The sequence below is a fragment of the Canis lupus genome, chromosome 38, assembly GCF_003254725.2.
Source record: "Canis lupus dingo isolate Sandy chromosome 38, ASM325472v2, whole genome shotgun sequence".
In the NCBI taxonomy this organism is placed as follows: Eukaryota; Metazoa; Chordata; class Mammalia; order Carnivora; family Canidae; genus Canis; species Canis lupus.
The window spans coordinates 16,421,363-16,444,074 of record NC_064280.1 but is presented as its reverse complement, the minus strand read 5'-3'; positions in this window follow the sequence as shown (position 1 = coordinate 16,444,074).

Here is a 22,712-nt window from a genome sequence, read left to right as displayed (position 1 = left end):
TACACATTTCTCATAATATTTCTGTTTAACTCATTTAATGACTTTTTTTGAATTTTTTTCTGTCTGCAAGTAACACTTTTAACATTTTATCCATATTCAAAGTTTTGGTAATCTTGGTTTCACGTAGATCTCTTGTGAGTAGCCTGTATCTTGCTTTTGCATCTTTACTCACTCCAGGACTCGGTAATTTAAGGTGGAAGTGTAATCCATTTGCCTTTACTGTGATTGCTGATATGGTTGGAATTACTGCTGTCATTTAAAGTTGTCCGCTACTGTTTCTCCCACATTTGTAGTCTTAATCAATAGCTGACATATATGAATATCTTACAATGCACTGATTCATATTCCAAGTACTTTTTTGGATTCCATCTCATTTAATGTTCAAAGTAAACTTATGACTCAGGTTGCAAGTAAAGAAACTGAGGCTTAGGAATGTTCTGTAACTTGTCCAAGATACCATAACTGCTAAACCAGGACTCAGACATTAGCGATCCGTCTCTAGAGGCCAGGATATCAACCTGAGGTTATGCTGCTTCTCTTATCTGAATTTTCTTCTTTTTCTGTCTCTCTCACAAATTATTTGAACATCACATAATCTATTGATGTGTAAATTTTAATTAACCATATTTCAACATATTTTCACACAAAATAGATAATTATTTGACATCCATGACCCATCCCTCCTAAAAAATGCAAGACTATCAGCATGCTTCCATTACTGTTCCTATGCTTAAAGGTTTATTGACATACCTAGAATTTTTATTCCAGGTTGCCATATCATTATTAATTTTATTTTTCATTATGTTTTTACAAATTTCTGGCCAATAATTTCTGCCTCATATTCTGCAAAGTTTCTTCCTCTTGGTTTCTGTATAACTAATATATTCTTCATCCATGTTCATTCTATTCTTGGCTCCTTTCATTTAGTTTTGGGAAATTGATCACAAGACCATTAATGTTTTAACTTCCTGATATTTTATGTGTGTCTTCTCTTATTTTTTCTTTGTCATAGCAATCTGTTCTCAGTTTGGATGAAATAGGCTCTTAAATTTTCTAAAGTTACTTGGTAGAATTTTTTTCTGATTAATTCTCCTTTTTTAATGCACTATTTCTTTATTTTTTTTCCAATGCCAGTTATTTCTTTTGGGAGCCTTTCTTATATGATACAGATTGCTCTCAGATAATTCTTACTGTCCATTCAGATTTACAACTAAAGTGATGAGTCCTGGTGGCTGCTATGAGTTTCTTAGCTTTGTGGAGGTCTGTTTCACCAACCTGTACAAGGGAAGCATGACTTTGGCTTTTGCGTCCATGGCTAAGGATGTTAATAGGCAGGTTTCCCTTTAGGTGCATAAACAAGGAGCAGGAACTCCCCAGGGACCAAAATGAAAAACCCTTTCCTTGAGCAGTGTCAGGTTTCATGGAATGTTTCACTTCTGAATATAATCAAGTTTACATTTGTCTCCCTCTGCTCCTTTTTGGATTTCTAAAGTTAACTCAGGCGCTGCTCCACTTTTCTCTTGAATCCCCCCAGCATGGATATACCAGGATCTCCCCAGATGATACATGCTATTAATCATCATGAAAATAACTTTTATCAAATATTTTCCCTGGAACATGTGTTAAGTGCTTTATTTGAATTATCTCCAGTTAGTCTCAAAACCACTCTAGGAAGTTGGTACTTCTATTACCCATGTTTTATAGATAATGAGACCAAGGCTAAGGGTGATAATGAAACCCGTGATTACATATCTTGTCCAAGGTTACATACCTAGTAAAGGATGGAGCCAGGATGTAGATCCAGACAGGCTGCTGGCTTAAACACAGGTCCATGCTGCCTCTCTCTGATATGTTGCCACTTTTCTAATGTAGTGTGGGATATGGAATCCTCTTTAACCCTTGATCGGGTCACGGAGCTTGAAGGGAAATTCCAGAAAAAAAACACAAAGTCTGGATGAGACAAAGGGATGGATTATAGGAAGGTGTGCCGTATACATTGAGGCATGGAATTCTTATATCTGAGAAGGCAGACATCTTATAATGGCTTACCCAGGCCACACTTTGGAGATTTAAGGGTCTGTGATAGCTCAGTTACAGGCTGTTGTTGCTATGATTTATAGCCAGGATTCAGCCCTACGCATAGCAGTCATGTGCCATGCCTTTCAGACACTAGTGCTCAAAAGATTGTCCCCTGTCATTTCAACCCCAGTTCAACAACAACAAAAAAAACACAAGCTCCCCCTTAAGATGACAGACCTATCTGCTGGCCATTGACTGGATGTTAAACTCCTCGGCCCAGCAGAACCCGAGCTTTCTATTTTTATTTTGGGGTGGCTGAAGACACGCTGGGTAAGACTTGTTTAAGGCCTCCTGCCAGACCTGGCTTGCCACACAAACCAGCCAAAGAGGCAACACAGCAGGCCAATTAGCCAGCAGATGTCTGTGAGCTGAATAAACGAGGTGAGTGGACAGCAAGGGGCTGTCTTTGCCACAGACAGTAAGCAGAACCCAAGGATTAACTTTCCTGGTCAGAGCGCTGCAGGGAAACCTGCCATTTATTCTATCTCTATGGTGAGACTCCTTGATTTTCATCAGAAAGACTAAGCCAAACTACCTTTCGGCAAAGCAAAGGGATGGTACCTTAATGGGCACAGAGAAAAATCTGTTTTCCAGGTTATCAAAAATAATGTTACCATGAGCCTGCTATCAAAACTGTGGTTATAAGAAATGACTTTTAGCAAAAGATGCCTGAAAGTTGTATAATATTACAGGGAAAAAATGCTTTAATTTGAAAAAGGATCATGATCATGATCATGGACTCCATGATCTCTGTGCTTGGACTGGTGGTATTTCAGCTCTCTTCTTCCTAGCTCTGTGGGTTTGAACAGATTGCCTGACCTCTCTGGTCTTAGTTTCCTAGTTGGTAAGTGGGAATAACAGTACCACATAACAGACTTGCTTTGAAAATTAAATCAGATAATCCATGTAAAATGCTTTGAATAATCCTGCCAGAGAAGAAGAGTTTAATGGATGTTGATTGTTGGTATTAAATATTCTCAATTTTAGCTGAGCTGCAGAACCAAAAAGTGAGTATTATCATCACAGTTTTTACGAGTGATCAAATGAAAGAAGAAATACCAGGATCGAGGTCACACACTTTGTGTTTAACTGAACCAGAATTCAGTCTTCAACTGTTTGATGATTAAAGTCTTGGGATCTTCTGTGAGCGTCACTGAAATTTCCTCCTCGTAGAACAACTTTTACTGACTTGTTCTTTGGCATTATGCCAACCACCCACAAGAAAGGATATGATGAGACAGCCTCATTATGTCAGCGATTGGGGCTCTGGAAGGGCTTGTGTTGGGACCACTGTCTGCCACATCACACAGCACATGGCGGCTTCTGCATTCAGGGGAGAAATTCCTTGGAAATCAGTTTTCGATAAAATTGTGCTCCTTCTGAGCAAGTGGTTTGTTTTATTTTTCTTCTGGGGAACTGTGACTAATCATGACTCTTCTTTGCTCTGTCTATTAAGAAGCTTGAAGTCGAATCTGTGGCCTTTCTCTAGTATTTCCACGTACTAATCTCATTCCAAATTTAGAATATTCCTTTTCTTCTTTCCTCTTTACTCTCAGTCTCTTGGTAATATATTTTAAACCATTGTATGGTGTGTAAACACTTCTACAATGGTTTTTGGAACAAAACAAGATTAAACGTATAAAATAATCTAAAACTATAGCTCCCTCCATGTTCCTTTTTCTTCTTGAGTTTGGTCTTTGTTGGTCCTGTTGGGTCAGATGCCATTATTTTCTTGGGTTGGATAAGCCCTACTGGAACATCTGAACATAGTACTCAGAGCTTCATGATGTCTAGTATATATAAATAAGAGGCAGAGGCTAGGCTGATTTAAACTACAGAAATTTATGAAAAAAAAGTTTCATAACCAACCATATGCTGATTTTTTCATACACAGGTGATTGGCTCCTAGAGGCAGAGAAAATCAGAGATAAGGGACCAGAATAGGAAGCAATTATATCAACTTATGGACAATCTACTCAGAAAGCCCTCTGTATTCATTCAAGTCTCATTCAGGTTCCCCTTCACTGTGCTCTCTGCTATCTTTGTGTTTATTACATTCAATGTAATAAGGATTGTTTCTATTTTTTATTACTTTTCTGATGCTCAAGATAGTGCTATAAAGATGATGATGATGATAGATAGATAGATAGATAGATAGATAGATAGATGATAGATAGATAGATAGATAGATAGATAGATAGATAATACGGATCCAATACAGGTTTTTTGAATGAATCGATCAAGTGTGCAGAGGAAGGATACTCAACAGAGCAGGGTAGGTGGAAGACTTGGAGAATTTCTGGGGAAGTAACATGTATACTGTATCTATTAAATAAAAATATGTAAGCCAGACAGAGAAGAGGAAGGAAATTCTGAGCAAAGGAAACAATGTGTGCAAAGTTACAAAGCTGTAGAAAGTATGATCTGCTTGGGGAATTATAAATATTTCAATTTTTCTCCAGTCTGGGTTAAGAGGGAATAGAAGAGATGAATTTGGAATGTGAATTTTATCTTGAGCCCTATAGAGAGTCATTGATGAATTTTAGGTAGGGGAAGGGGCAGGTTATGAGATGATCGCATATGTGTTTTAGAGAGATTACTTTGACTCCAGTGAGGACTGTGGATTGATGGCAGACATTTAGAAGACTATTACATCAATCCAGGAGAGAAATGATGAAGCTTTCAATTAATTAAGTAGTGGGAGTATGATGGAGAGGAGAAGTACACTTGAGAGGTTTTAAGGTGGTGGAATCAACAAACAGTGATCAATTGCATGGGGAAGATGTGGGAGAGAGGAGTCTGTAATGCTTCCCACATTTCTATATTGGTTAACAGGATGGATGTTGGTATCATTTTCCCACACAAAAAATAAAAGAAGAAAGCAAGGGAAGGGAGATTAAGTCAACTTTGAATACATGGTACTCTGATGCCAAATAAATAGGCCTTTCGATACAAGAGCCCAGAACTCCCAAGACTGACTTGGCTAGACACTGCATAATTTGGGAAGTATCAGCATATTGTTGATCGCTGAAGGAATGAGTAAGATGTGCATTCCAAGCAGATTAAAAGAAGGCAAAGGATAGAATACTGTGAGACATTGAACTTTGGGAGATGAGCAGAAACAGAGGATCCAATGAAGAAGGCTAAGAAAGATGGCTAGAGGGAAATAAAATAAATACAATCAGAAATGAAAGAGATGCTGCAAATGAAATACAAAGGATTATAAGGCACTACGATGAGTAATGATACACCAATAAATTTGACAACTTGGAAGAAATGGATACATTCCTAGAAATAGACTCTTCAAGAAATAGGAAATCTGAACAAACTAATTACTGGTAAGAACATTGAATCATTAACTAAAAACATCCCAACAAACAAAAATCTAGGACCAAACATCTTTGCTGTTGAATTCTACCAAACATTCAAATAATTAATACCAATCCTCAAGCTCTTCCAAAAAACAGAAGAGAGAATGCTTCCAAACTCATTTTACAAGGACAGCATTACCCTGGTACCAAAATGAGATGAGGAGGCCATTTGAAAATAACAGAGCAATATCCCTAATGAATATAGATACAGAAAGCTTCAACAAAATATCAGCAAACCAAATTAAAGAATACATTAAAAAGATCATACATGATAATCAAATGGGATTTATTCCAAATATACCAGGATGGTTCAACATCTTCAAATCAATCAGTGTGATACTTCACATCAACACAATGAAGGATAAAAATCATATGATCGCCCTAATAGATACAGAAAAAACATTTAACAACATTCATCATCCATTTATGATAAAAAAAAACTCTCAACAAAATGGATATAGAAGGAATATTCCTCAGAATAATAAAAATTATAAGTGACAAGCCCACAGCTAACATCATGTTTATGGGAAAAAGCTGAAAGCTTTTCATTTAAAATCAGGAAAAAGACAAGCATGCCCACTCTCAACACTTTTATTCAACATAGTATTGAAGTCCTAGGCAGAGCAATTAGGCAAGAAAAAGAAATAGAAGTCATCCATATTGGAAAGGAAGAAGTAAAATTATCACTATTTGCAGATAACATGACCGTATATATACAAAACCCTAAAGATTCTACCAAATAAAAGAATTTAGTAAAGTTGCAGGATACAAATCAATATACAAATATCGGTTGCATTTTTATATAGTAATAATGAACTATCAGAAAGAACTTTTTTTAAATCCCATTTGCAATTGCATCAGAAAGAATAAAATACCTGTGAAGTAAAAGACCCATAGACTGAAAACTGTAAGACATCAATGAATGAAATTAAAGACATAAATAAATGGAAAGATAGTCCATGTTACTTAATTGAAAGAATTAATATTGTTAAAATGTCCATTACCAAAGCAATATACAGATTCAATGCAATCCTATCAAAATCCCAATGGCATTTTTCACAGAAATACGATCAAACAATCCTAAAGAGAGCAAACAATTCTAAAATGTATATAGAATTGCAAAAGATCATATATTACCAAGTCATCTTGAGAAAGAAGTACAAACTTGGAGGTATCACACTCTCTGATTTTAAGCTACCTTACAAAGCTATAGTAATCAAAACAGTATGGTATTGGCATGAAAAAAGACTCAGATCAACGAGGAGAACAGAGAACCTAGAAATAAACCCACATATCTATGATCAATTAATATACAACAAATACGCCAAGAATAACAATAGAAAAGGATAATTGCTACAGTAAATGGAGTTGGGAGAACTGGACAGCCATCTGCAAAAGAATGAATCATTCACTATCTTACACCATATGTAAAAATTAACTTGAAATGGATTAAAGACTTGAACACAAGACCTGAAATCATAAAACTATTAATAAGAAAACAAAGTAAACTTCTTGACATGTCTCAACAATGATTTTTTTTTTGACTCTGACACCAAAAGCAAAACAACAAAAGTGAAAATAAAGAAGTGGTACTACATCAAATTTAAAAGCTTTGGCACAGCAAAGTAAACCATCAACAAAATGAAAAGATAACTTAATGGAAGAAAATATTTGCAAATCATATGTCTCATAAGGGGTTAATATCTAAAAAAAGAATTCATATAACTCAATAGCAAAACAAACAATCCTGTTTAAAAATTAACAGATCTAAAATAAATAAATAAATAAATAAATAAATAAATAAATAAATAAAATGAACAGATCTAAATATAAATTTTCCAAAGATATAAAGATGGCCAATGAGTCCATGAAAAGATTCTCAACATCACTCATCATCAGGGAAATGCAAATCAAAACCACAATGAGATATCAAATCACACCCATTAGAATGGCTATGACCAAAAAGAAAAGAAATCACAAGTGTTGGCAAAGAATCAGAGGTATGTATTATGGTAGGAATGTAAATTGGTGTAGCTACTGTAGAAAACATTATGACTATTCTTCAAAAAATTAGAAAATACATGGGTGGCTAAGTCTGTTAAGTGTCTGACTCTGGATCTCAGCTCAAGTCTTGGTCTCAGGGTTGTGAGTTTGACCCCCGCATTGGGCTCCATGCTGGGTGTGAGGCCACTTAAAAAAATAAAGTAAAAATAGAACTATCATATGATGCTGTAATTTTGCTTTTGGATATTTAACTGAAGAAAACAAAAACACTAACTCAAAAAAAGATATATGTATTCTGTGCATTATTTATTGCAGCATTATTTATGATAGCTAAGATATGGAAAAACCTAAGTATCAATCGATGGGTGAATGGATAAAGAAAATGTGCCATATAAATGTATATACATATATATATATAAAATACTCTATTGTTAATATTATCATTGGAACATTATTAAACCATAACAAAAAAGGAAATCATGCCATTTGAAACAACATGGATAGATCTTAAGGTTACTATGCTAAATAAAATAAGTCAGAGAAAGACAAATACTATATGCTTTTACTTATATGGGGAACCTAAAAAAATAGCAATAAAAAAACCAAGTTCCTACTGTATGCTTTTACTTATATGGAGAACCTAAAAAAAATAGCAGTAACAAAACCAAGTTCATAGGTACAGAGAACAGATTGGCAGTTGTCAGAAGAGGGGGGTCAAGGGAAAGGAGAAATGGGTGAAGAAACTCAAAAGGAACAAACATCCAGGTATAAAATAAATAAAGGATGTAATGTACAACATGGTGACTATAGTTAAAAGTACTGTATCGCATATTTGAAAATTGCCAAGAGTAGAATTAAAAAAAAAAAAAAGGATAGGGGGATCCCTGGGTGGCTCAGTGCTTTATTTAGCACCTGCCTTCGGCCCAGGGCGTGATCCTGGAGTCCCTGGATCGAGTCCTGCATCGGGCTCCCTGCATGGAGCCTGCTTCTCCCTCTGCCCATGTCTCTGCCTCTCTCTCTCTCTCTCTCTCTCTCCCTCCGTGTGTCTCTCATGAATAAATAAATAATATCTTAGAAAAAAATAATTAATTTTAAAAAAGGATACATGGTTGGTAGCAATGGGTAGAGATAATTACATATATACAATTATATGTTAAATATATAATTATAATTATTATATTATTGTATGTAAATATATATAAGTAGAATCAGTTTATTATATAATACAGAGAATTTTATAAGGGCATTAAAATGAGAAAAAGTGAAAGGGGTGAGAGATAAGTATTTAAGAACAATGAGGAATATTCAGAACAGCTGTTTAGAGAAGTGGTGAGGAAACTAATTCAAGATTTGTAGAGCCATGAGGCATGATTCACAGCCTAACTGGGCTTCAAAATCCCAGATTTGCAAGGAAAATGTCATGCATACTAGTATGATTTTTCTCCAGCAGTGCTCAGCAGGACATTAATGGAGGAAATAGAAGTTTGAATTCATAGTTGGGATTTTGCTGGGTTTGGGATCAGAAGTAGAGGGAAGTTGTGTAGGAAGGAGTAGAAATGCATTAATGGTGAAACAAAGACATTCCAGCTGGGAGCCTCTGACATCAGTGGCTGGGAGAGCCAAGCAGAGTTGCTCATGTGTTCACACGGTTTCTTCAATTTTATAAAAGTTACTGTTTAATTGGTTCAAGTCACCTTCTTTTTCCAGTCTAGCTTCAGGTCTGCCACATTTCTCTTGTCAGGTCACCAGCATTGTTGTGATCCAGCTTAAGGGAAGTTAAGTGAAGGGTTGGGTTTAATAGAATATGTTTATGTGTATTGTAGACACTTCCGGGTACAATTAAGTTATCACAACATAGTCAATTCCAGGGTAGGACTGGCTTTCAGAAAGTTTCCACTGCTCCTCATCACCTGACTGGGAGATAGATCCAGGGCCAAGCATCCTCCAGAGTGTTCATGCATCTATATATATATATAGTGCCCAGGCCCAAAAGGATGTGGGGAGTGGCTAGTGAGTGTTGACAGTTTGAGGAGCACTGAAGATTAGTCATTGCACAAGAAAACCTGAAATGCCAGGAAATCTTAAAGCTCATGAGTGAAAGAACCTTGACGGAAATGTCCCCAAATTTGACCATAATCCTAAAATTGACATGACATTACCATAATGAGTTGTAAAGCTGGAGGAAAATTTTCTAAATTACTGATGATTAAAAGTAAGCTTTAATTCACTCAACTAGGTCTCAGCCTGTAGTTGCAGTCTTCACCATGACTCTACCTGCCAGCCACCAACTAATGTGTCTTCTAACATACTTGTAACTGCATATTTATGCATTGACATTATTTTGTTATAAATGTCTCCCTTGGAGCACCTGGCTGGCCCAGTCAGTAGAACATGTGACTCTTGATCTCAGGGTTGGAGTTCGAGCTCCACGCTGGGTTTAGACACTACTTAAAAACAAAATATTTTTAAAAAATAAGATGTTTCACTTTTAATTAATTAATTAAGTTATTTATTTATTTATTTACTATTTATTTATTTATTTGAGAGAGAAAAAGCATGAGCAGGGTGAAGGGCAGAGGGAGAAGCAGGCTCCCTACTGAACAGAGAGCCCAATGCAGGGCTCAATCCCAGGACCCCAGGATCATGACCTGAGCCAACGGCAGATGCTTAAGTGAATGAGCCACCCAGGCATCCCTCCCTTTTACTATAGTTAGAATATTATGTTGATTCTTTTAAAAATTATGTGTTGAGATAAGTCAAATTATTTATGATGATTGATCATGAAAATGATACAGATAATGAAAAAGTTCTTATGAAATATTTGATCTAAAAAGAGACATTCATTCTGGTCATGTCGAGAACAAGTTATCCAGTCCAACCATGCCAGTGGAGCTCAGATTCCTTTGGCAGGATTCTACTCTGTGTCTCTCATCTCTCTATATGTCTCCTTCAATTTATGACCTTCCACCACCCTCCCCAGCTTAGAGGAGGGCAGAGCTGGGTAGCTAGCCACTCTAGTCCCTCATTCCAGTTGACATAAATCCATCTCCAACCACTATTCCCTAACTTCACTTGGCTTTCTTTCTGTTCCTCAAAGACATCAATTTGTTCCAGCCCAAGGACTTCTGCACACTCTCTTCCCCAGGTCTTTGTGCAACTAATATCTTATTTTCAGGTCTCATCTGGAATATCACACCCCCCACCCCAAGAAAGCCTGCTTCTGAATGCCCTATCCAAAGCTGCCTCTTACAGTCTCTATTATACAATCCTGTTCTGTCTCTTTTGTAACACTGAGCTCTTTAGTGAACTTTGTCTCCCTCTGAAATGTAAACCCTATGCTGGAGGACCCAGGTTCTTTTTCACTCTGTATTTGAAGCCATCTAAACAATATCAGACATCTAGTAAATGTTCAACAAATAGTTGTTGAGTGAATTAATGAACCCTTGTGTATTAGTCTGCTTGGAGGCCATAATAAAATACCCAGACTGGGTGGCTGAAACAACAAACATTCATTTTCTCTTGGTTTAGGAAGCTGAAAGTCCAAGGTCAAGGTGCCTCCGCTGCTGGTTTCCCTGAGACCTCCCGGGTTGACTTGCAGATAGCTGCCCTCTGGATACCTCTTCACATGGTCAATCCTCTGTTCACAGGCACCTGTAGTATCTCTCAGTCTGTGTCCTAATTTCCCCTTCTCATCAGGACATCAGTCATTTTGGATGAGGGCCCCACCTTAACCTTAATAGCGTCATTCAAACATCACCTCTTCAAACTTTGCCTCCAATACCAGTATGTTTAAAGTGCAAGGGGTTGGGACCATAACATATGAACTTGGTGGATGCAAAAAATAGTCCCAGGAATGACTCCATCCCTACCCTTAATGGACTTCCAGTGTGGGAGGCAGGAGTGATTCTGGCCTCAGAGAGCCTTTAGGAAACAGCCTGGGTCAGCTAGTCATCAAGTATCCCCAAGTACCTAGAATGAGGACAGGGGAACCTTCTGTTGCTTACTAAGGCACCTGAAGCACACAGAGAAGGGGTTTTCTAGAGATGGTTCTAAAGCACAAATAGGAGCAACTCCCATCCAGGGGTTGTCTCCTGGGCTGGAGTCTACTAATGTTTGCCCCTGGGTGGCTCTCTGTGTGCTTGGCCAGCTTGAAAACAGATGGGGCCAGCTCACCAGGTGGTAATAAGTTGTGAAGGGCCACACACTGCAGAAAGCAGCCAGAAGGGGGGAGGTCTGGTGGGCAGGATGCAATCAGCCTGCACCAACTGCAGCTGTCTGGGGATCAGATTTCCAAATCACCTGCTCTGGCCCAGGCTGCAGGAACTGAGCTGTCAGACAAAGACTGGTAATTACCCCTGACTCATCTACACCTTCCTTGTCTATGTCCTAATTGAGGTTTAATGGCTTTGGTCACAGGAGGAGTCTTTTCCTGCCTTTCTAGACATAGATCCTTTCATCTGAGCATCAAGCCAATTAGTTTTAGCATCTGGGGTAATTGACAGAAGTCAGGCCTGAATACATGGAGTTCCTAGGCCAGGAGGGTCTTTATGGTGGTGGTAGTTGTTGATTATGATGATGATGATGATGTGTGTGTGTGTGTGTGTGTGTGTCTGTGTGTGTGTGTGTTTTCAGTGTTATTCGGATGCAATTTAGAGGATAGGACTGGGGCAGACATGGAGAAGCCTGAGCATATGAGGCATCTATGATTAAAGTCACCCATGACCTTTATTTACACCTTCTTTTTTAAAGATTTATTTATTTATTTGAAAGAGAGAGAGGGAGAGCACAAGTGGGAGGGGCAGAGGAAGAGGGAGAGAGAATATGGAGCAGACTCCTCACTGAGCTGGAAGCCCAACGTAAGGCTCGATCTCAGAACCCTGTGATCACAACCTGAGCTAAAATCAAGAGTCACTCAACTGACTCTGCCAACCAGGGGCCCCCTATTTTACATTCTACCTTTCAGCCTTCCCACATAAGGCTGAAGTACCATATGGTACCATATAAGATATCATACATAGAAGACTCATTTGAGTCACCTTAGGCCTTATCCTTTTAGCACAATTTATGATCTACTTAGAGATGGATTTGGAGACTTGATTACCACACCAAGCAGGCTTTCTTCTTGCAGTTACTTACCTTCATTATTCTGACTGCTTGCTTTCCCTTTTGCCCCTCTCCTCTTTGCTACCTGGTCACCCATCCCAGCAAAGGCAGCTCAACTAAACAGACTCATTGAAATTAGATGGACTGACCAAGAACTAGGTAGCACCAACCTCAAAAGGCCTGGAGACAGAGACCATCTCTTTTTGGTTTTCTTACTTGCCAGCCAAGGACACCTATAGAAACACTTGGCCTCCTAGAACCTTTGGAATCCCTGAGATAAATGGAAATGTGGTCTCAAGGCTTGGCAAGCACAAATTAGGGGTTCAGACCAGTCTGCTGGGACCCCTTTGTTTAGGTTGGATTGACTTCACCCCAGAGGCAGGCAACAACTAGGGCGATGGATTACTGTAGAGATGGATGCCCTGTGGCCAGCACCTGATGGGATTTTAGGTCTGCTTTGGACTCTGGAAACCATACCATGGCTTTACGCAATCCCTAAATAGTCTCACCAGGAGTGAGATGATTATCACCATTAGAACTTGGCTGTGGAGCAGCTGGTTAGCTCAGATTTTCCTTAAAGTGTGAAACAGAAGATTATAACCTTCAAAAATACTCTTTTGAGAAGGGGGAGGTGCATATGCTCATTGAGTTATTAGGTGATGTTCTAGTAACTGAATGAAAAAAGAAGTGGTGAGTGGACTTTGGAAAGCCTGTGAATGAGCATGTCCTCTGCTGATTTGTATATTTCAACTTCAAGCCAACGGTGGCCTTCTCATAGGTCATATTAGGGGAGGAAGGTAACAGACATGCACAGGACTTTTTTTTAGATACTCAGACACACATGAGTGAAAACTCATGGGGGTCATATATAGTTCATTTTTGAAAAGATCATTCAAATCAATCAACCTACAAGTACCTCCTAATCTATTCAAATACACGTGAGGCCCTACAGAATGTATGAAGTGTCTGCCCTGACATGTTTGCAACACCATTGAGGAGAAAAAAATAGTACAATACGAAAAATAGCAAAAATTACAGAACAGCTAGGGCCCAAGTAAGTTGGACCAATTAAATGTTGAATTATATAGTTTATAGCAAAAGTACTCTCAGGAGCTCCGGAGGAAGAGAGAGGTCAAGATGACCACTAATACCTATTGAGTGCTTGCTATGTGTCAAGCACTCAGTAAATACTTGCTAGGTATTAGCTTAATTATCAACTCGCACAACTCTATAAAGGGTGTACTATTTTCATTTCCATTTACAAATGAGGTACTGGTGCTTAAAGAAGTGAAATAACTTGCATGAGGTACACACTTAAGAAGCAAATGACTACTTTTCTAAAGTCGAATAACTCAGTCATACAGAAAGATAGAAATAATTATGTTTACAAAAACAAAACAGAGGTGCCTGGGTGGCTCAGTCAGCTAAGCATCTGCCTTCAGCTCAGGTTATGATCTCAGAGTCCTGGGATCGAGCCCCACATCATGCTCCCTGCTCAATGGGGAACCTACTTGTCCCTCTCCCTCTGTCACTCCCTGCCTACTTGTGTTCTCTCATTCTCCCTCTCTCTATGTCAAATAAATAAAATCTTCAAAACAAAACAAAACAAGAAATAAACAAACAAAAAAAAACCCTGTATATATCCATCACTCATTTTGAGATACATCAAATGCCACATCCTCTATGACATCTCCCCAGCCTTCCTCAAAGTTAAGTTAATTTCTCCCTTCTCTGGGTACATATTCCTACTACAGCATATATCCCATTCCCTGGTAATGAGAGATCCATGTATCTTCACAGCAAGACTATAAAGTCTTAAGAACAAAGACCTTATCTCTGAAACACCAGTGGCTCTCTAAATATAAAACATTACACACTTATTTCCAATTAAATATCTTAATTACACACACACACACACACACACACACACACACTCCTGCAGAATTTAAGAGATTTAGACATACAACCAGGGTCACTTTTTACTCACTTGATCAACCTTCAGTCTACTCAGAGAACACCCCCGGTTGACAGTACCAGCTTCGGAAAAATACCACCATGGTCTGGGAGAGGATGCACCTGTGCGTTTGTGTCAGCAAGTTAATGTACAGACTGTACCACCAACCCCTTCAGGAACAGATAGAGTTAAGACTGTCCTTCCCCTGAGTCATTGCAAGATGAGCGAATTATGTTTCAGGGTAGTCTTCATGCTTCAGTTCTATAAAGCCATAATTCTGAGTCTCTTGAATCTTCACGAAGTCCTGGCATTTGGTTATGATCAAACAAATGTCAACAAACCACACAGTCCAGTTGTTCATCAAGTGCAATATTGAAGCAACAAATTTTAAAAAACTCATTGGTATATGAAGCCAGATAAGTTGTGTTGTGTGTTTTCCCCCCAATCAATAGATCTGTATATCCATTTTTTGGAGGCTCTAGATGTGGCCATAATTCTTAATTTTTTGTAAGAACCAAGTGTTTCAATTACAAACACCTAAGATCTATATGGAGGTAATTAGATAAAGAGCAGTATACAGTAGTCCCTCTTTATGTGCAGGGGATACATTCCACTACCCCTGGCAGATTCCTGAAACCATGGATAGTACTGAACCCTATATATAGTTTGCTTGTTTCTATGCATATATATCTGCAATAAAAGATTAACAACAATAAGAGTAAAATGCAACAATTATAGCAGTCCACTATAATAGTTTTGTAAATGTGGACTTTCTCTCTCTCAAAATATTGTTGTATTGTACTCACCCTTCTTCGTGTTGCGATGAAGTAAGATGATAAAATGCCTATGAGATGAGAGGAAGGGACATGATGATGGAGGCATTGTGATGTAGCGTTAGGCTACCACTGACCTTCTGTTATCACAGGGAGGATCCTCTGTTTTCCAACTGCGACTGACCACAGGTAAGTCCATGGAAAGCAAAACAGATAAAAGGGCCATATTGGAATGGGAAGTGCAAGGCCTGTAGATACAGATCACTTGCGATTTACCGATGACCCCAGCAGCCATAGCAGAAGCCATAAAACTCTGTTTTCTCCACATTTACCTCCAGTTCTGTCCACCCCCCATCTCCTCTTCACTATCTCAGCAGTAACTGAAACCTTAGGGGCCTTAGGGACTCCGGACTGGGATAGAGCATTGCTTGCATAGATTAATGGCTATCAATGATAAAATTTCAGCTTTGCTTTTAGTAGCTTTTCACGGGTGATTTCAGGAACCTATCCTAGACTGTTGGTACTGTCATTATTGGAAGATGCCTTTTCAGTTGCAAATAATAGACTTCTCAACTACCCTTTAAATATCACCCCCGTCTAAGGCTGCCTGCATCCAACTCATGTTGAGGAACCACACAGGAAAATGAATCCGCATGTCTCTTGCACCGTAAACTGGAGGAAATCTTTCATAATAAGACATGAGGTAGCTGACTCCTGCAGTGCATTCCTGTATGACAGACAGTTGTTCATTTTGGCAGCAGTTAATACTTCTGCCCAGGAACAGATTTTTACATTGCTAATGAGACATATGATGCATTATTGAGGTTCCCAACATTTCAGTAAGTCAATGGCTTGTTATATAGCTAAATATGGAGTAACTAGTTTGAGATAAATGGCTCTGTTTGCTATCATAGAAGATATGCATCTTTAGAGGAAGACAAATGGTCAATTAAAAAAAGATGAAGACATCTGGGCCTCTGGTTCCCTTTGAGAGCTTATTAACTTCACAAATAAACATGCCTTTTCATTTTCAATTAGCAATAATTTTGAGATAGATTCATCTGAGTGAGGACTGCACTAATGGGTTTAGAACTGGTCCTCTGAATATTGCACTCTCTGTCAAAGGTTCTCCTAGACATCAAGGGAAGGACTGTCCACAGATTTGGAAGTTAATTTCTTAGGGGAGAGGAATAAACAATGTGGCTAAAGTTTCTGCAATCACAATTTCCAAAAGGAGAGTTGGAAGTTGTCTTGCTCAACTTGGTAAGCCCATTGCTTCTTTGACAAGTCTTGGTAAATGTCTAATGAGGAGAAGGAAGAAAATGAAAAAGAGAAGGAGCAAGCAGAGGAGGAAACAGAGGGAGAGGAAGGAAGGAAGAAAAACAATGGGAAAAAAATGGACCCTAAATAAAAATGTTTAACCATACACTTCTTCACATTTTTTTACCTGAAGGCTGTCATTAAATAGCAAAGTGTTCCTCATTTTTCAGACCCTATTTTACTATTTTACTTAAAATACTTCTATGAGTTCATAATTTTCTTTATAATTCTCGGAAAGAGAAGCTTGCCTTTGTGACTTGTGGTGGTAAGGCCTGGTGAGTCCCAACTCATCCATCATTGGTTGTAGAATAATGGAGCCCTTCATTTTTAGGATGGGACGGTATTTTGAGTGAGATCTCAAAGCCAGGTGGTGGCAGAGGATACTTTTTTCTCAATCAGGTCATAAGTTTTCTGAAGAAACATCAGATCTTCCACTCATCTTTGAGTTTGTTGACATGTTAACACTGCATTTTATCTATTGTATAGGACTAACAAAACCCCACTGAATGAGTGGAGATCCAGTTCTGATTTGATCCACTCCAGAAAGCTACCAAATTCAACTCAATCTGAGAAGTTGGCCCTTCTGAGAGTAGAGGGAGCAGCTCTCTAACTCATAACATCGTATTTGCCAATAATTCTTACAATCCAGCTACTATTCCAAGTGTTTCAAGTATGATAAGGCATTTAATCCTCACAACCACCTATGTGGTGGGCACAATGATCATCATCACCATGATAAGCATCATCAACCTCGTTTTATAAATGAAGTTGGAGGAAAAAAAGAGTTTAATTTGTCCAAAACCACAGAGCAAAAAGGTGCACAGCCAGGATTTGGGCACAGACTGTCTCATTCTGAGGGTCAAGCTCTTAAATACCACACCTTACTGCCTTTTGATATGAGCTGTGTGAGGATGAAAATATTGTCAGAACAATGCCAACAGCAACACCATATCTCTGGGTTTTAAAGAAATAACGTAGCCCTGATGAGACAGTTGGCAAGTGCTCAAAATTATGTTTCACCCTATCAAATGTCTCTGTCAGAGATGGACACCTGTTGTTGAATTTGTCTATTTATTTGCTTGTCTACTTTCGCTGTCGTGCTTGGTCCATACAGGGCCTGAACACATAGTGTTTACTGACTTAGGAAACATGACAATGGGTGATACTAATAGACTGCAAATTTAGAAATGTAGCCAACGTCAGTATCTTCAATATATTGTCTTGTTCCAATGGATAATTTGAGAGACAAAAAAATTTAATTTATATATAAATATGATATATGTATCTTATATGTGCATATTCTAATATATATCTTATATATGTATATCTGTATATGCATATATATATATATATAATATTTTCCCACTAGATGCTGAGTGTTTGCATACTTTAGGTTATTCATTCCTCACTTACTAGTTGACAGAGCCAATAAGCAATGCAACAAAGATTCAAAGAGAATACTGGCTCTAAGCTCTGTGGGTCCCCAATCACCAGGAGACATGGCCCCTGGTCAGTACTCTGTGCCTTTACTATCAGCTCAACCATATTACCTAGTCACAGAGAGACAAGTTTTCTCATGTGACTTGCAAATGGTAAAAGCTAGTCTCTCATATTTTTATGAGAATTGCATGATATAAAATCAAATACCATCCAGCATGTAGAAGCCACTTAACAAATTTTAGTCCTCTTCCTTATAAATAAAACATTTGGAATTCTTGAGCTTCTTACTTCGTCCCAAGTGTCTCCCTCCATCCTGCTTTCCAAATGTTCTACTCAAAAATATGTAAATAGGAGGATGTTCTTTACAGCCCCTGAAAACCTTCATCTCAATTCTTTCTTCCAATGTGAATTCAAAGGCACAAAGGTAAGCTTTCAATCGGTGGGCCCTGATTCATTGGTGGGTCATAATATTCATTTCCTGGGCTACAACCAGAATTTTTTTAAAAATAAAGTGGAAAAAAAAATAAAAATAAAGTGGAATACAAAGAAAACCAAGTAGATTTGAAGTACCAGTTTTTTACACACTGATGGGTAAGAGAAAATTTCATTTTGTGCAGCTTTCAATTTATTTTCATCTGTGCACACCATTTTTCAACATAATCGTTATTTCAATTCACTGGTGGTTTCTTGGAGACTAAGTGTCACAATCAAGGGATGCTTAAGGAAATTCTTTTGTAAACTAAGCTAATGTAAGTTGATAATCTTATTTTAACTTGATTCAGAAGTTGCCTAAATCTTTTTAGCAGTACTAATCCACCTGTGATGGAGTTTCAGATCCAAAATTAATTTACTGGGCAGCCCCAGTGGCTCAGTGGTTTAGCGCTGCCTTCGGCCTGGGGTGTGATCCTGGAGACCCGGGATCAAGTCCCACGTCGGGCTCCCTGCATTGGCCTGCTTCTCCCTCTGCCTGTGTCTCTGCCTCTCTCTCTCTCTCTCTCTGTATTTGTCATGAATAAATAAAATCTTTAAAAAAATTAATTTACCAAAGAATTGGAATCCAAAGGCCCAGGAAGATGGATGTCTGGCTTCTCCTTTACTGATTTCTGGTATAGTTCTTGTCGATAGCTCCTGTCACTTCATCCTCAGTGTTCTTCAATGAACTTAAGATGGCTTTATACTTTGATGGACTTGATAAAGGTGCTATGACAACCCAGCACAGGTGTCTTTTTAAGTGGTGCTTTAAGACTCACAACCATTAAGTTTCATGAAGAAAAAGTCCATGTTTCTCTCAGTCATCCCACACCCTCACCCCACTCCCATATTCGTTCTACATTCTCAAAGCCCAGCGCATGTCTGGTATAGTATGAGACCACATTAATCTATATTGAATGAATTAACAGTAAGCCCAGCTCCAAATGACAAAGCAAAATGATGATTGCCCCCAATATTCTGATCCATTTAGCTACCTAAGTGTGTGTCTTATTCACTTGAAGACTGAAGAACTCAGCCAACATTTTCTCTGCCAGAAATAGCCTTAATGGTGCAAGAACAAGTGAAATGACACCACAAGGAAGCAATCCGTCAAATCAGTAGTGTGGGACGTTTCTACAGAACAAAAATCTGAAGATCACCAACAGCTCTATGCCATACAATTTAAAAAGAAGGGGAAGAAGGAGAGGAAGGAAAGAGTTGTAGAACAAAAGAGATTACGGATAAAAACAACTAGTGCAAAGACTAGACTTTACTTGGACTCTGAACGATCAAAAGACATAGTGAGTGAATCTGGGAAAGATAAGTATGGGCTGGGTATTAGATGATTTTAAGGAATTCTCATTAATTTTGTTAGGTGTGATATTGACACAGTGATTACAGTAAAAGTAGAAAGCCCTTATCAGTCAGCAATGCATACAGAACTGTCTCCTGGGAAAAAGACTCAACATCTTTACTTGTTTTATTTTTTTTTTTCTTTCTTTACTTGTTTTTAAATCTCTAGTAAAGATTTGTACATGTAAGGGGCATTCAATAATAGAAGATTGGTCAGATGTTGATTATTGTCACAGTTAAGGATAGATACACGGACGTCCCATATACTATTAGCTCTATATTTGCATTCACTTAAAAATTTCCATAAGTAAAAGTTAAATGTAGGCCGCCCCAGCGGAGCAGAGATGACAATGTAAACCTTCAAGACTATAATTTCATGCTCCCTTGTATAGCCATATACCAGGGGGACCCAAGACAGCATTTACTGGGTTTTGTGCACTGACTTTGAACACTTTCCAAATGTGATAATCTGGTGCTCATTATTTTTTTTTTTTTAGATAGGAGATCATATGCACTGTTAGAAGCATCAAAACTTCATTCTATTCATCTTGAGCACAATATTCCTCCCAGTACAGCTTTTTCCTTGAAAGAGGAGGAGGGCAGACAGAGGCTGGGGTGAGAGGTCGGGAAGGAGAAACAACCAGTGAGTTTTCCACTTTCGCGAGAATGGCAAGATCCTTGGGGAGACAGTAAATTGAAATTAAGGCTGTCTCAGGCAGCCTACAGGATGTGCCTGCAAATGTAGACATATCCAAATGGTGAAAAAGTCTGTTTGTGCCCATTCATATGAAGTGAATGCCTTGTAATGTGCTCCAGCCCCTGGGAATGGTGGCTGGATTTCAGGAACGGAGGCCGGAAGAATGGGATGGATTTGACATAAGTACTTTTAAGTGCTCTGAAGGCTGGGCTCCTCCCTGTGGTTTAATAGCAAGGTCCACTGGGAGCTACAAGGAAGGAGCCTAGTGAATCCCTACAGCTTTTCGTTTTAAGGATAACAAATCTTAAAACAGGTGTGAGCTCAGAAAGATCCTTTTACTTCTTGTTTTTGGGCTGTTGTGGCCAGTCGGCTCTCTGTGTATTATTATCATTCCACAGAACGAAGTCTGGGGTGAGGGAAGGGAGGAGAGGTAAGAGAAGCTGAATAAACAAAAATTGCTTCGAGTGACTAATATTCATTAAGTCCACTGGTCATGCGCTATGAAATTTATTAAACTGTGGTTTCCAAGAGAATGTATTAGTGGAGCTAATGAACACAAATAAAAAAGAGGCCTCCAGGAAATGGTTTCCTGGGTCTGGATGAGGCTGCTGAGTAATGTGACAAGAGATTATAACGTTAAAAGCTTCTATTATAGTCTAGAAGGCTGATTATTGGAAGGGGTTGCCCTCAGTGGGGGAGGGAAGATACGAGGGAGACTACAAGTCTGACTCGCCTGAAAAGGGGCCTAATGCTTTTCATTTATATTCATTAAGGAAGGAGGCTTTGTGCTGAAGGCCTCTGAACCTCTGCGCTGCCATCTGGTGGAGAAGGGACTTGAGAGGCCATAGAGGACAGACAACCGCCATCTTTAAGATGTCAGGAATCTGCAGGTTGGCTTTACTGTTTCCCAAGTAGTAGCAGTGGAAACCCTTTGTGACTATGGCATTCAGGAGCAAAAACTAACACCCACAAAGTAACCAATATATGTAATCTGATTTAAATACTGTATGACGAGAGCTCAGCTCTCCCATTCTGCTGTCCTTTTCCATCAGGACCTTAGCAATGAATATCAACGTGGCCCTACCTGCAGTACTGGGCTGAGGTGTGACCCATCCTGAGGACATTTGTTTCATAACCTAGTCCTGTTTCTCCCAGCAGAAACCTGGAGATAGGTCATCCTGGACTTTCCTCTTTCTGCTACCCCTGTCATCCAACCGTGACCTCTCTAGTCACCATATCCCAGGACCACTTCTTACCATGTACACTGCTGCCACCCTAATCTGAGCCATTGGTGTCTCTCTCCCAGGTGATTGCAAAATAGCCTCCAAACTGTGCTTCTGGCTTCCAACCTTGCAGTCCACAGCCCGTTCTCCAGCAGCAGCCAAATGAACCATTAGAACAGGCTAGATCATCTCACTTCTCTGCTCAAAACCTACCCGGGGCCCTTAAGCTCACTCTGAGTAAAATTGGAAGTCATATGATGTGTTTCAGGCTTTAATGGATCTGACCCAGCTTCCTCTAACTTCATCTCTTATGCTCTCCACTCACTCAGTCTGGTCCAACCACATTGGCCTCTTTGCCAGTCCTCAAAGAGGCCACACATCCCTGACTCAGCACCCTCCTCCTGGAAAACGTTCCCCAGACATTGGCATGGCTCTCCTTCTCCCATTCTCCTGGGTCTCCTGCCAAAGTTACCTTCTTGAGGAGTCCTTCCATGACCACCCCACATAAAATAATAACTCTTCCTCTTCCTTCAGCATTTTTATTTCTTTTCTTTGACTTATTGTATTAGCAGCATTCAGCACCTCCTGAAATGTTAAATATTTATGTGCTTGTGTCCTTTTTTTCATCTTCCCCAAATCTCCTACAATGGAATGCAAGTTCCATGGAATTAGGGGCCTTGGAGGGAATATAGTATTTTTTTTTTAAATTTTCTTATTGGAGTTCAATTTGCCAACATAGCATAACACCCAGTGCTCATCCCATCAAGTGCCCCCTTCAGTGCCCCTCACCCAGTCACCCCAACCCCCCGCCCACCTCCCTTTCCACTACTGGAAGGAGCCTCGGTGTCCATCGAAAGATGAATGGATAAAGAAGCTGTGGTCTATGTATACATGGAATATTACTCAGCCATTAGAAACGACAAA